General features: G+C 45.6%; 1 long non-coding RNA gene across 1 annotated transcript; it reads right to left on the minus strand.

The window, feature by feature from the left end:
- Window positions 1-294: 294 nt before the first annotated feature.
- Window positions 295-607, minus strand: LOC119358959. Its single transcript, XR_005172342.1, has 2 exons — window positions 547-607; window positions 295-472 (listed from the first exon to the last, which is right to left on the minus strand). It is a non-coding gene; the product is annotated as an uncharacterized LOC119358959 (long non-coding RNA).
- Window positions 608-12552: the final 11945 nt, after the last annotated feature.

A 12552-nucleotide genomic window follows, 5' to 3' on the forward strand; every position in this document is an offset into this window, starting at 1 on the left:
AAACTTTGAAGTATGAGAGCTATCCATTTTTCTCTGCTTCTCTGCTTTTCAATAGCATTGTACTGGGGGAAAATCACAAATTGATGAAAACGCTTTTAAATAAACTTTGAAGTATGAGAGCTATCCATTTTTCTCTGCTTCTCTGCTTTTCAATAGCATTGTACTGGGGGGAAATCACAAATTGATAAAAACGCTTTTAAGTAAATGTAGTGCCGAAGATCACATTTAATTGGAAAACTAAACCACAGTTACACATCTAACATATCAAAAGGAATAACCAACAACTAATTCATATTCATGTATATATCTTTATTGAGCATAAACCATTGTGCATCTAACATCAGAAGGAATGGCAAGATAAATTATTACATCGCAAGGTAACTGTTTTGTAGAGCAATCCTGAGATACAAAGTTTATATAGAGCTATTTAAAAGGGTTTATCTTGTATGCGACTTGATTGGCTACCCAAGACCTGGAAGAACAAAGAAATAATTTCTTGTGAGATATAAACTTGAATTAGGAATATGACATGTAAGTGATCAATACCTCAATTGGCAGCTGGTCATTTTTTAGATGTTGGCCATCCCGAGTCCGATAACATTTGGAAACTCTAGATACAATGTTGATCCAAAAGTCAATACAAGTGAATGACATGTGCATGTTCATTTTAATTTCTAGCGATTAACTAATAAAATTCATCATATACTAATTAGTTGATGGACAACACACAGAGTAAAAAATCACACGATATTCAGTCCTGGTTTTAGCGTAACATGAAAAGCTCTTAAAGATGGTACAAAATGTGTTGCAAAACAACACATGGTAGTCACAATAGCATTAGCAAAATATTGATTTTTTTTCTTTGATACAGTAATCTCTATTATTAGAGTTATCAAAAAAGAGAATAAGTCAAAGGAGAAATCTCATGCAAGAAAATTTAGCACAAACTTAGGTGGTACTCTGATGCATAATGTGCACAACATCGTAGGAGTGATCATCAGTAACACAATTATAATGCAATTTCGAAGGGCTAAGTAAGATGAAGTATGGGGAGCTATTTCTGAAGGACTAATTTACATGTCATACATTCAACTCTTTATTTGTTTGTTTCTTTTAATCTTATCACCTTCGTATGATCAAGAGTGTTAATAATTTGTACATTGCATTGCAGGAGCAAGAACATACCTACAGACGATGAAGTGCCAGGAGCTCCGTCCATGCTGAAGAACACCGTAGATGTTGATCCACGGAGAGGACAATTTTCTGCCAATCTTGATCTATTCTCCTCCCATCCGGAGTGGGTAACAATGGAAATAGATTGGTAGGACAAAGGATGAAGCCACGAAAGAGATTTTGGCGGCAATCTGTTGTTACGCGGGAGAGAAAGATGTGGTTTCGCTGATTTTCTGAAACCTAACTGCAATCAGAGAGATATGCTGGGTTGTTTAAGTGGTGGGGTCCACCAGGACACGTGCTGGCCTCTGGTTCGCCCTGCACGATAGTGCGTGCTGGGAACCCAGCAGGAGAGCCCGACCCGGTGGCCCTAACAGTAACTCTATGAGGCGTCCAGTCCCGCAACGGCCGCGTCGCACACAAGGCTGCAGATGTCCCAGGACTACAGCGGTTATAGCAGCCACAAGTCCAAAGCAAGCCACTATGAAGTACAATTCCTTGGCACAAGATTCAAGTTTTGATGGACTCTGGAATTAACGACGGAGAAAGAAAACAGAAAGGAAAACAGCCAGGGGATACTAGTACAAGTAATACTAATTGGTGAACAGTACAAATATTTTATACTGCCTCACGCCAAGGCATCTTCAAGTGGATTCATCAGGATTAATATTCAATACATGGGAGTGCAAACCAAAACACTAGTATTCTTTTCAAGGCGCTGGTTCCGCCTTCATCTGACGAGAATGCTAGGTGCTATTTACCCTCTATGTTTTTTCAGCATATATTAATTCATCTAAGAGCAGTCACTCTGGCAGACAATATGTTTTTGCATGCAGGACAATTATTCCTTACAAAAGTGGTTTACACCGGTGTTTGTCCGCATCATATGGTTTAACGGACATGGGCGAGTTGCCGCCCTGTGGCCTGGATAACATTGATTCACCGGACCCGTGCCTACTAGCTGCTCAATGGACGTGCAAACTGACGTCTCTGTGACCCAATTGACATCAACATGACGTGGTTGACTCGCCCGTCCGCGCGGATTACCACGCCTACGATTGACTCATCTATCCACACCGGCTTACAACGCCGCGGCCAACTCATCTGTGATTGATTTCAGCTTCACGGTAGGCAACATCAACTCTGCGGCGGATAAATTCCGGCTTAACATATCAGGTGAAATGCAACCGGTATATTTTTTACATATTCATTTCTTTAAAGGAGCAATTACTCTGCCTTGCAAGTTTCTCAATGCAGGACAAGTTGTCTACCGCAAAAGAGACTATTATATCACTGAGTTGTTGAATAACTCATACCGGTTTATATCACGACCAAATATGGAGAGTCTCAAGCCAACTCCTCGAGTAATCTTAAGACTCGGGGGCTACAATGACATGACTCGGGAACTCCGGGTCATTGGAGGGAATGATAACCCGGTTCCGGAGAACACTGCCACATTGATGAAAATTTAAAAGCCGTTAGAACATTATCAGTTCAAAATAAAGATTCCGGTTTAAAATCCGGTTCAAGAGACATCTCTCTCCTGCAAAGCTTTGAAGCTCTCAAATCCGGTTCGAACATCCGGCTCAAGGTAAATTTGTCTCTTACAAATCTTTTAAGCTCTCAAATCCGGTTCAAACATCCGGTTTAAGGACAATCTGTCTCCCACAAAGTTTTGAAGCTTTCAAATCCGGTTTGAAGTTCCGGTTCAAAAAGAATTAATCTCTCGCAAGATTCGAGTTCTCAGAAAAATTAAAGGTTTCCAAAGAGAACTTGCTGCCATGATGTGCGATTCAAACATGGGTATCCTGCCTTACGGCTTACCTTATTATGGTCACTTGGGGGCTTCCTGTTCAAACATAGGTCGTATTCGAACCAAAAAGAACATAGCTGTCGGTACCCTCTTGATCGGCACACTGCCAAACTCACTAGGGGGCTTCTTGATCGTATTCGAATCATAGCTTAACCCCTTTTGGGTCTGACTTGGATCGTATTCGAATCAGGGTCGTTAAAAACCTCTCAAGGTCATTTGGGGGCTTCATGTTCAAACATAGGTAGTGTTCGAACCAAAGAGAACATAGCTGTCGGTACCCTCTTGTTCGGCGCAACGCCAAAGCCACTGGGGGCTACATGATCGTATTCGAATCCTAGCTTAACCCCTTTGGAACGGTTTACTGATCGTATTCGAATCAGAAACCTCAATTTTTATTTGGTTTAAGTTTTTTGCAAACAATATTTGGTTTTGTCTTGAGACTTTTTTGTTCAGATCTAAGTATAAGTGTGGTTTCATTTAAACCCGGCTTGACTTTGGACGATAAAGTCTCCAGCATGTGACGATCATCATATATTTAGAAGTATTGGCTTCTAAGGATTGGGTTATCACTCTTACTGCACAGGTCATGTAAACCGGCAGTACAAATTGAATATCACATTGGTTATATGTGGGATATTATGACCCGCCCTGCGGTAAACCGCCAAGGGGTCTTGTGATTTACTTGTGTGCAGGATAAGACTGTGGTTAACCGCCCTGGCTTTTGACGTTAAGTCGCCAAGGCATATGTTGTTTAAACTCTATGCAGGATTTACAGAGCTATGACTTACATAAATGATTAAGTTCCAGCCCATCATCAAAGATTGAAATTGGTGTCTCAAAAGGGTTATCAATTCTTGATTTTCTCAAAGGCTATAAGCCGCCGGGTTATAAAGATTTCGGTTTACAATGGAGGTGTATTAAATCGTCATTGGCCAAGAGCTGCCGGGTATTTAAACTCCGGGTTTACTTATCAATAGATGAGGTTTTCAAAGTCGCTTTAGTGCAATGGCTATTATATTATCAATGGATATGATTTATTCTACAATTGAAGGAATAGTCCCGGGTCGCTGCAGGCTTACGACCCAGCACTTGGGGGCTACATTATTCAAGTTGAGGTTATATCAAATATGCAAGTCTCATGTCGCTGCAAGCATGCACCATGGGGGCTAATGCAAAGTCATTTTTACTAGCCTTCTTGAAGATCCGATTCATCATATCATAATGAGTCGGCCTTGGGGGCTCCCAATTGCTCCTGCCAACAATTCAAGGTACACAACCTTCAGCCCATTATATTGAAAGATCCACTATTTAGTTGGTAGAGTACAAAGCTCTTAACCTTGTGGACGTGGGTTCAAGTCCCATGGTGGAGATCATATTATATGATGTTATTATCAATAAATTATATACAAAGTCCCAACTCAGTATTATCTTACTAAGCCGTCCCTTGAGGGCTACACGTTAATGTTCAAATTTACATGGTTATATCTACAAAGTCCCTGCTCATTATTGCATAATGACCCGGCCCTTTGGGGGCTACACTGGTTGAAGTTTTCATGAGCGTAAGGCAATTACAAGTCCCAGGTTGCTGCAAGCATGACAACCCGGCACTTGGGGGCTAAAGGTGATATGCATATAAGGGAGAAAAAATCTTCAAATTCTCAATTTGGAGTAGACCAGATTAACCCGGTGTCTGCAACAATCATGACCCGACATCATTTGTTTATAACCCGGCAATTTTGGCAATTATAAATCGGCAAGATCTACATCTTTAAGCCGGTTGAATATCAGTTGAATATTTCAAGACCAATATTTTGGTCAAGTCAGAGCATTGAAGGCCAATTCAAATGGATTATTTCTTATAATACTTCTCAACAAGAGCCAATGTCAGCAAATTGCTTATGAAGCTGGCTTATTGACCCGGATTTTTTGAGAAGAAGTGCCTGGATTTTTGCATTGGCAAGGTTTGGACATATCTGTTAAAAGTGATTTGCTATAAGATCTTTGATTATGCATCCAGGAGGAAATGACAAAGACTTAAAGATGATCAGGTGCCGGTTCAGGAAAATATTTAACCCGGAGCACAACCTATCAAGTTTGTTCTTGTGTTTATTCTACAGGATCAGTTTAACATGGATAAATCCAAATTAAAGTAGGGGCTAATGTCGGGGATATACCCCGCCGTATGACCCGGCCAGAATCATGACCCGGCCAGACTTGGCGACTCACCAGAGACCTGGCTGGAGCTTGGCGACTCACTGGCGATCCGCCCGGACATGGCGGTTTACATGTAACCCGTCTGGACATTGTGACTCGCTGAGACTCGGCGGGCGGATCAGACGGACGACAAGGCCCAAGGCCCAGCAGGCCGACTTAAACTCTGGTGGGCCGGCTTAAGAGGAAAGGGATGACGAATATTTCCTTTACGAGGAAGCAAGAACCGGACTTGTATTCAACTTGTAAGAAAGGATAGACTAGTCCCAGTCCTACTAGGACTCCACATGTAACCCGCCCCTTCAACATATATAAGGAGGGGCAGAAAATAATCTCTAGGGGTAGACACAAAGGGGGAGCCGGCTTATGCGGCAATTCTCTCATGAGCATAATGAGATCTAGCCACAAACAGCATGTAGGGCTATTCCGGATGATGTTTCCCGGGGCCCGAAGTTGTCTAAATCCTTGTCTTGTATTGCGTCTCTCGATTATGCTCAACCCCTCTCAAGCTACTTCAAAGATGTGTTGGCCTCACGACTAAGTCCTCATACTAGGACATCTGCCGTGACAATTCCACGACAATCCTATAAGTTTCCGATCTACAATATTAGTTTCCGATTTACTATTTTTGCAATCTTTTACTTTCCGATCTATAAACCAAAAATACCAAAATTATTTACTTTATCGTTTATCTATCTCTATCAGATCTCACTTTTTCAAGTAACCGTGAAGAGATTGACAACGCCTTTATCGTGTTGGGTGCAAGTTGTTTGATTGCTTGTGCAGGTATTGGGTGATTTGTGTGTGGTCTCCTACTGGATTGATACCTTGGTTCTCAGACTGAGGAAAATACTTATCTCTACTTTGCCGCATCACGCTTTCCTCTTCAAGAAAAAAACCAACGCAAGCTCAAGAAGTAGCAGGTCACGCATTGGAGTTGGCCTCAGGGCATGTACAATGCATAGCCCCAGGGTGATGCCTCGCATGCCATGTAGGATCGGATATCAGATAAAGTAGGTTCGGATAGGGAGGCGGGATCCTCTCCAGGAGGCGGGTGCTTGGAGAGAAAAAGTGTGGTCCGGTGACAAAAATTGAAAAAATTGGAGTGAAAAGTAGAGATGCATGTGTACTAGATTATTTATTTTCTATTTCTTAATGAGGCCCACTAGTGGTAGCTTGCATTGGGAAGAAAAAATAAATGTAGATGCCTCGAACTACTTTTTATCATGGGGCATCTGTATCCAGGACGCAACTTCACTCACTTTATGAAGCCAAGTCTCACCGTAACTTAGGCCCCATTATCAGTTGCCCGTTAAAGATCCAACATTCTAGATTGACCTATTATCCATATTGTAAATTTTAAAGACTTTAGAAAAAATTAAAGAAGATCCAATAAATCATAAATGTTTCGTTTTGTATTCTGGAAAAGTTTCATTCCATTTGGATGTATTGTTTGTGAATACATATTTTTTCATTTAGTTGAGCTCAAAAGGCTATTTAATCACAAACCATACATCCGAATGGATTGAAATTTTTACAGAATACTAAACGAAACATTTACGATTTATTGGAATTTTCAAATTTTTCTAAACACTTATAAGAAATTCATTTGAAATATGAATCAATCCGGTCTATCTGATCTTTAATGGATGGCTGATAGAGGGGGCTAAGTTACGGTTAGACTTAGCTTCATGAAGTCACTGAAGATGCGTCCCTGTATCCATATGCCACCATTGTATATGCCCTTAAGACGCGTTTGGTTGGTCGCATTAGGCCCAACCAAGCCCGAGCGGGATGTTTTTGGGCTGTTTGGTTACCTGGGTCGCATGGAAAGGTTGGCCCACATGAAACTCAAAGCACCTCTCAGCATGGTGGACCCTCTTGCACTAGAGCATGCGAGCAGTATACACCATGTAGGTTGTTTCTTCTTCCATCTCCAGTAAGCTCCTTCTTTAACCTCCTTTCTTAGGTCCCTTTTCTAATTGAGGGAGTCCTGTATTAGGGGGTCTCCGGACAGCCGGACTATCTCCATTGGCCGGACTGTTAGACTATGAAGATACAAGATTGAAGACTTCGTCTCGTGTCTGGATGGGACTCTACTTGGCGTGGAAGGCAAGCTAGGCAATACGTATATGGATATCTCCTCCTTTGTAACCGACCTTGTATAACCCTAACCCTCTCCGGTGTCTATATAAACCGAAGGGTTTTAGTCTGTAGGACAACAATCACAACATACAATCATACCATAGGCTAGCTTCTAGGGTTTAGCCTCTCTGATCTCGTGGTAGATCTACTCTTGTACTACTCATATCATCAATATTAATAAAGCAGGGCGTAGGGTTTTACCTCCATCAAGAGGGCCTGAACCTGGGTAAAACATCATGTCCCCTGCCTCCTGTTACCATCCGGCCTAGACGCACAGTTCGGGACCCCCTACCCGAGATCCGCCGGTTTTGACACCGACATTGGTGCTTTCATTGAGAGTTCCTCTGTGTCGTCGCCGTTAGGCTTGATGGCTCCTATTATCATCGATAGCGATGCGGTCCAGGGTGAGACTTTTCTCCCCGGACAGATCTTCGTATTCGGCGGCTTTGCACTGCGGGCTAATTTGCTTGGCCATCTGGAGCAGATTGAAAGCTACGCCCCTGGCCATTAGGTCAGATTTGGAAGTTTGAACTACACGCCGACATCCGCGGAGACTTGATCTTCGATGGATCCGAGCCACAGCCGGGCGCGCCCCACTGTCGCGATGGGTATGACCTAGCTCTGCCGTCGAACAGTACCCAAAGGCCGCGACTGCATCTACTCCGACCCTTAGCTCGGAGCAAACTGCGCCAATCGAGGACGGGTGGCTAGACACCACCTCAGGGGCTGCAGTCTCGACGGCGATCGAGCCAAACACCAGCATAATCCTCTGCGCAACCCGTGACTCCAAGGTGTCGTACTCTTTTTCTAACTCCGAACCACCCGCGCCCCTGCCAATCAAATCTGATTGGGCACTGATCATGGAATTCACCGCCGCAGATATCTTTCAGCACTCGCCCTTTGGTGACATTCTGAATTCACTAAGGTCTCTCTCTTTGTCAGGAGAGCCCTGGCCGGATTATGGCCAACAGGATTGGGATGCGGACGATGAAGAAATTCGACGCCCACCCACCACCCACTTCGTAGCCACTATCGATGATTTAACCGACATGCTCGACTTCGACTCCGAAGACATCGATAGTATGGACGATGATGTAGGAGACGAACATGAACCAGCACCTATAGGGCACTGGAAAGCCACCTCGTGATATGACATATACATGGTGGATACACCTAATGAAGGCAAGGGCGAGATAGCGGAGGATGACCCCTCCAAGAAGCAACCCAAGCGCCGACGTCAGTGGCGCCGCTCTAAGTCCCGCCAAAGCAAAAGTGGTGATACCGGCACAGGAGATAATAACACTCTGGATAGCGCCGAAGACAACAACAATCCCCTCCAACAAGATTTATAGCAGGAGGATGAAGGAGCCAGCTCTCCTGAGAGAGCGGCTGGCAGAGAGGAGGAGGATGACAATTACATGCCTCCCTCCAAAGACGAGGCAAGCCTCGGCGATGATGAATTCGCCGTCCCAGAGGATCCCGTCGAACAAGAGCGCTTCAAGCGCCGGCTTATGGCCACGGCAAATAGCCTGAAGAAAAAGCAGCAGCAGCTTCAAGCTGATCAAGATCTACTAGCTGGCAAATGGACTGAAGTCCTCGCAGCCGAGGACTATATACTCGAGCGCCCCTCCAAGAGTTACCCAAGGCGCAGGTTACTACCCCGACTGGAGGAAGAAGTGTATGATATGGCTGATCGGCCACCTCATGGCCGCGATAGAGAGTCATTCCAGCCAAAAGCTCACCCTCCACCCCAATGCCATTCAAATAAACAGGCATGGGGAGATACGCTAGACCTACGAGACATATTGGAGGACAGGGCAAAGCATTCAAGATCAATCTACGGATCATGAGGGCGCACCACTCTGCGAGACAATAAACGTCACACCGGATACAGTAAAAGCAAATCCGGCCGGGCCGAACACAGCGGGCAAGACCCATTCGAGTTGCGTTGAGATATAGCCCAATATAGAGGCGCCACACACCCCTTATGCTTCACAGATGAAGTAATGGAACATCAATTCCCAGAAGGTTTCAAACCTGTAAACATTGAATCATACGACGGCACAACAGATCCCGCAGTATGGATTGAGGACTTCCTCCACCACATCCACATGGCCCGCGGTGATGACTTACATGCCATCAAATACCTCTCACTAAAGCTCAAAGGACCAGCGCGGCACTGGCTTAATAGCTTGCCAGCGGACTCCATTAGATGTTGGGAAGATCTGGAAGCCGCATTCCTCGACAACTTTTAGGGCACTTATGTGCGACCACCAGACGCCGATGACTTGAGCCACATAATTCAGCAGCCAGAAGAATCGGCCAGGCAATTCTGGACTCGATTCCTCACAAAGAAAAATCAAATCGTCGATTGTCCGAATGCGGAGGCCCTAGCAGCTTTCAAACATAACATCTGAGACGAGTGGCTAGCCCGGCACCTTGGTCAGGAAAAGCCGAAATCTATGGCAGCCCTCATGACGCTCATGACCCGCTTTTGTGTGGGAGAAGACAGTTGGCTGGCTCGCAGTAATAAAATATCAAAGAACCATGGTACCTCAGATACCAAGGACGGCAATAGCAGGTCACGTCGTAACAAGCATAAGTGCCGCATTAACAGCGAAAATACTGAGGATACGGCAGTTAATGCCGGATTCAAAGGCTCTAAACCCGGTCAGCGAAAAAAGCCATTTAAACAAAGTACGTCGGGTCCGTCCAGCTTGGACCGTATACTCGATCGCTCGTGTCAAATACACGGCACCCCAGACAAGCCAGCCAATCACACCAACAGGGATTGTTGGGTGTTCAAGCAGGCCGGCAAGTTAATTGCCGAAAACAAGGACAAGGGCCGCATAGCGATGACGAGGAGGAGCCCCGGCAGCCGCACACTAGAGGACAGAAGAGGTTTCCCCCGCAAGTGCGGACGGTGAACATGATATACGCAACCCACATCCCCAAGAGGGAGCGGAAGCGTGCGCTCAGGGACGTATATGCGTTGGAGCCAGTCGCCCCAAAGTTCAACCCTTGGTCCTCCTGTCCGATCACCTTCGATCGCAGGGACCACCCCACTAGTATCCGTCATGGCGGATTCGTCGCACTGGTCCTAGACCCAATCATTGACGGATTTCACCTCACTTGAGTCCTTATGGACGGCGGCAGCAGCCTGAACCTGCTTTATCAGGACACAATGCACAAAATGGGTATAGACCCCTCAAGGATCAAACCCACAAAGACGACCTTTAAGGGCGTCATTCCAGGTGTAGAGGCCCATTGCACAGGCTCAATTACACTGGAAGTGGTCTTCGGATCCCCAGATAACTTCCGAAGCGAAGAGTTAATCTTCGATATAGTCCCGTTCTACAGTGGTTATCACGTGCTGCTCGGACGAACCGCATTTGCTAGATTCAATGCGGTGCCGCATTATGCATACCTCAAGCTCAAGATGTCAGGACCTCGCAGAGTTATTACAGTCAATGGAAACACATAGCGCTCTCTCCGAACAGAGGAGCACACCGCGGCCCTCGCAGCAGAAGCGCAAAGCAGCCTCTCAAGGCAATCTACCAATTCGGCGTTTCAAAGCCCGGACACCTTCAAGCGCGCTCAGGGCAATCGACAAATAGACCGCCTGGCACGATCTGAGCTCGCGTAGCAATACGGCGGCCACCCCAATCCCAGCCCAATGGCGATATTCGTGCCACGCGTGCATAATTACGCATTAAAAATACCATGGGCACAGGTGGGGAGGGGAGCACAACTGCGGCACGCCCCAAAACACGGCCTAAACCGCACTAGGGGCTTCCTGTTTGGTTATTTTTCTTTTCCTTTCAGGACTTTAATCTCTAGAAACACTGTCCGGTAGCTCTATTGCCAAATACATGATACATCAACCAAGGAGGCAGACAGCTACGTTATATAACGGAATTCCCAGGTTGATTACAGATTTCATATCATTCCTCAGCTCACCCTTGGAAGGGACATAGTCCTACTCTTTTGCTTATCACACTATCTGTATCACTCTGCTTTAACGCAATTTTTCAATAAACAATGCATGACATTACATCTATTATTGCATTCTTGTTATATATATATATATATATATATGTGTGTGTGTGTGTGTGTGTGTGTGTGTGTGTGTGTGTGTGTGTGTGTGTGTGTTTATTAATGACGCCTTGCAACCGTAGACTCTGGTACGGCCAACACACCAGGGGCTCACATACCCCACAATGCGGTGTGAAAAGTCCGAACACTTTCACAAGTGCGGCACCCCGAACTTATAGCATTATATGCATCAGCTCCGAATCATGTCTTTGGTCAAATGTTGGGTTTTCCCGGCTCCTATGTTTTGGTACCTTACGTTCCGCTCTATCGGCTAAGGTAGCGCTAGGAGAACTACTACGATTGTGCCCCGGTTCTGCCGGGCTGAGCACCTCAGTAGAGAAAGCTAAAACTGACTGTCATGATAAGGCGAGAGACTGGTCGCTGTTCGGCGAGGTTTTTCGAGTCCCTAAAGACTTATGCCGCTTAGGGCGAGGGGCCGGCTCTGTCCGGCTTATAGGCGTGTATCGCGCTCCGAATTCGGCCTTCCGAATATCAGGGGCTTCGCCGAAATTTAAAATTATAGAATTCTATGGCTAAGTGAGAGTGATAAAGCATTATTAGTCCGGTTGCCTTGTTCGTTGTGCTGAGCACCTCCCTCGAAGAACCCAAACATGGGAACAAGAGTGCTCAGGTTTATCCCGAACACCCCAGCACTCGTGGCATGGGGGCAGAAGCCGAGGACTAGCCATCTCCCAGATTGGATAAACAGCCAAATAGAAGGTAATATTTTAAATTCTAACAAGCGTTGCATAGCGAATATGATACAAGTTTTCATACATGCAGGACAAAACGAGCAAGTCTCATTCAAATATCACATTTTGTGAACATTCATCCGCGATAAGACGGGCACCTGGCAGAACACCCTCGTAGTACATCTCGGGGTGGCAGTGCTCCTTGCCCTCTGGTGGCCCCTCCTTGATCAGCTTCACGGCGTCTAGCTTGACCCACTGCATTTTTACACGGGCGAAAGCCCGGCGTGCACCTTCAATGCAGACGGATCGCTTGACGACCTCCATCCATGGGCAGGCATCCACAAGCCGCCTCACCAGGCTGAAGAAGCCGTTCGGAAGAGCGTCCCCAGGCCACAACCGGACTATGAAGCCCTTCATGGCCTG

This window comes from Triticum dicoccoides, chromosome 2A (genome assembly GCF_002162155.2).
Source record: "Triticum dicoccoides isolate Atlit2015 ecotype Zavitan chromosome 2A, WEW_v2.0, whole genome shotgun sequence".
In the NCBI taxonomy this organism is placed as follows: Eukaryota; Viridiplantae; Streptophyta; class Magnoliopsida; order Poales; family Poaceae; genus Triticum; species Triticum dicoccoides.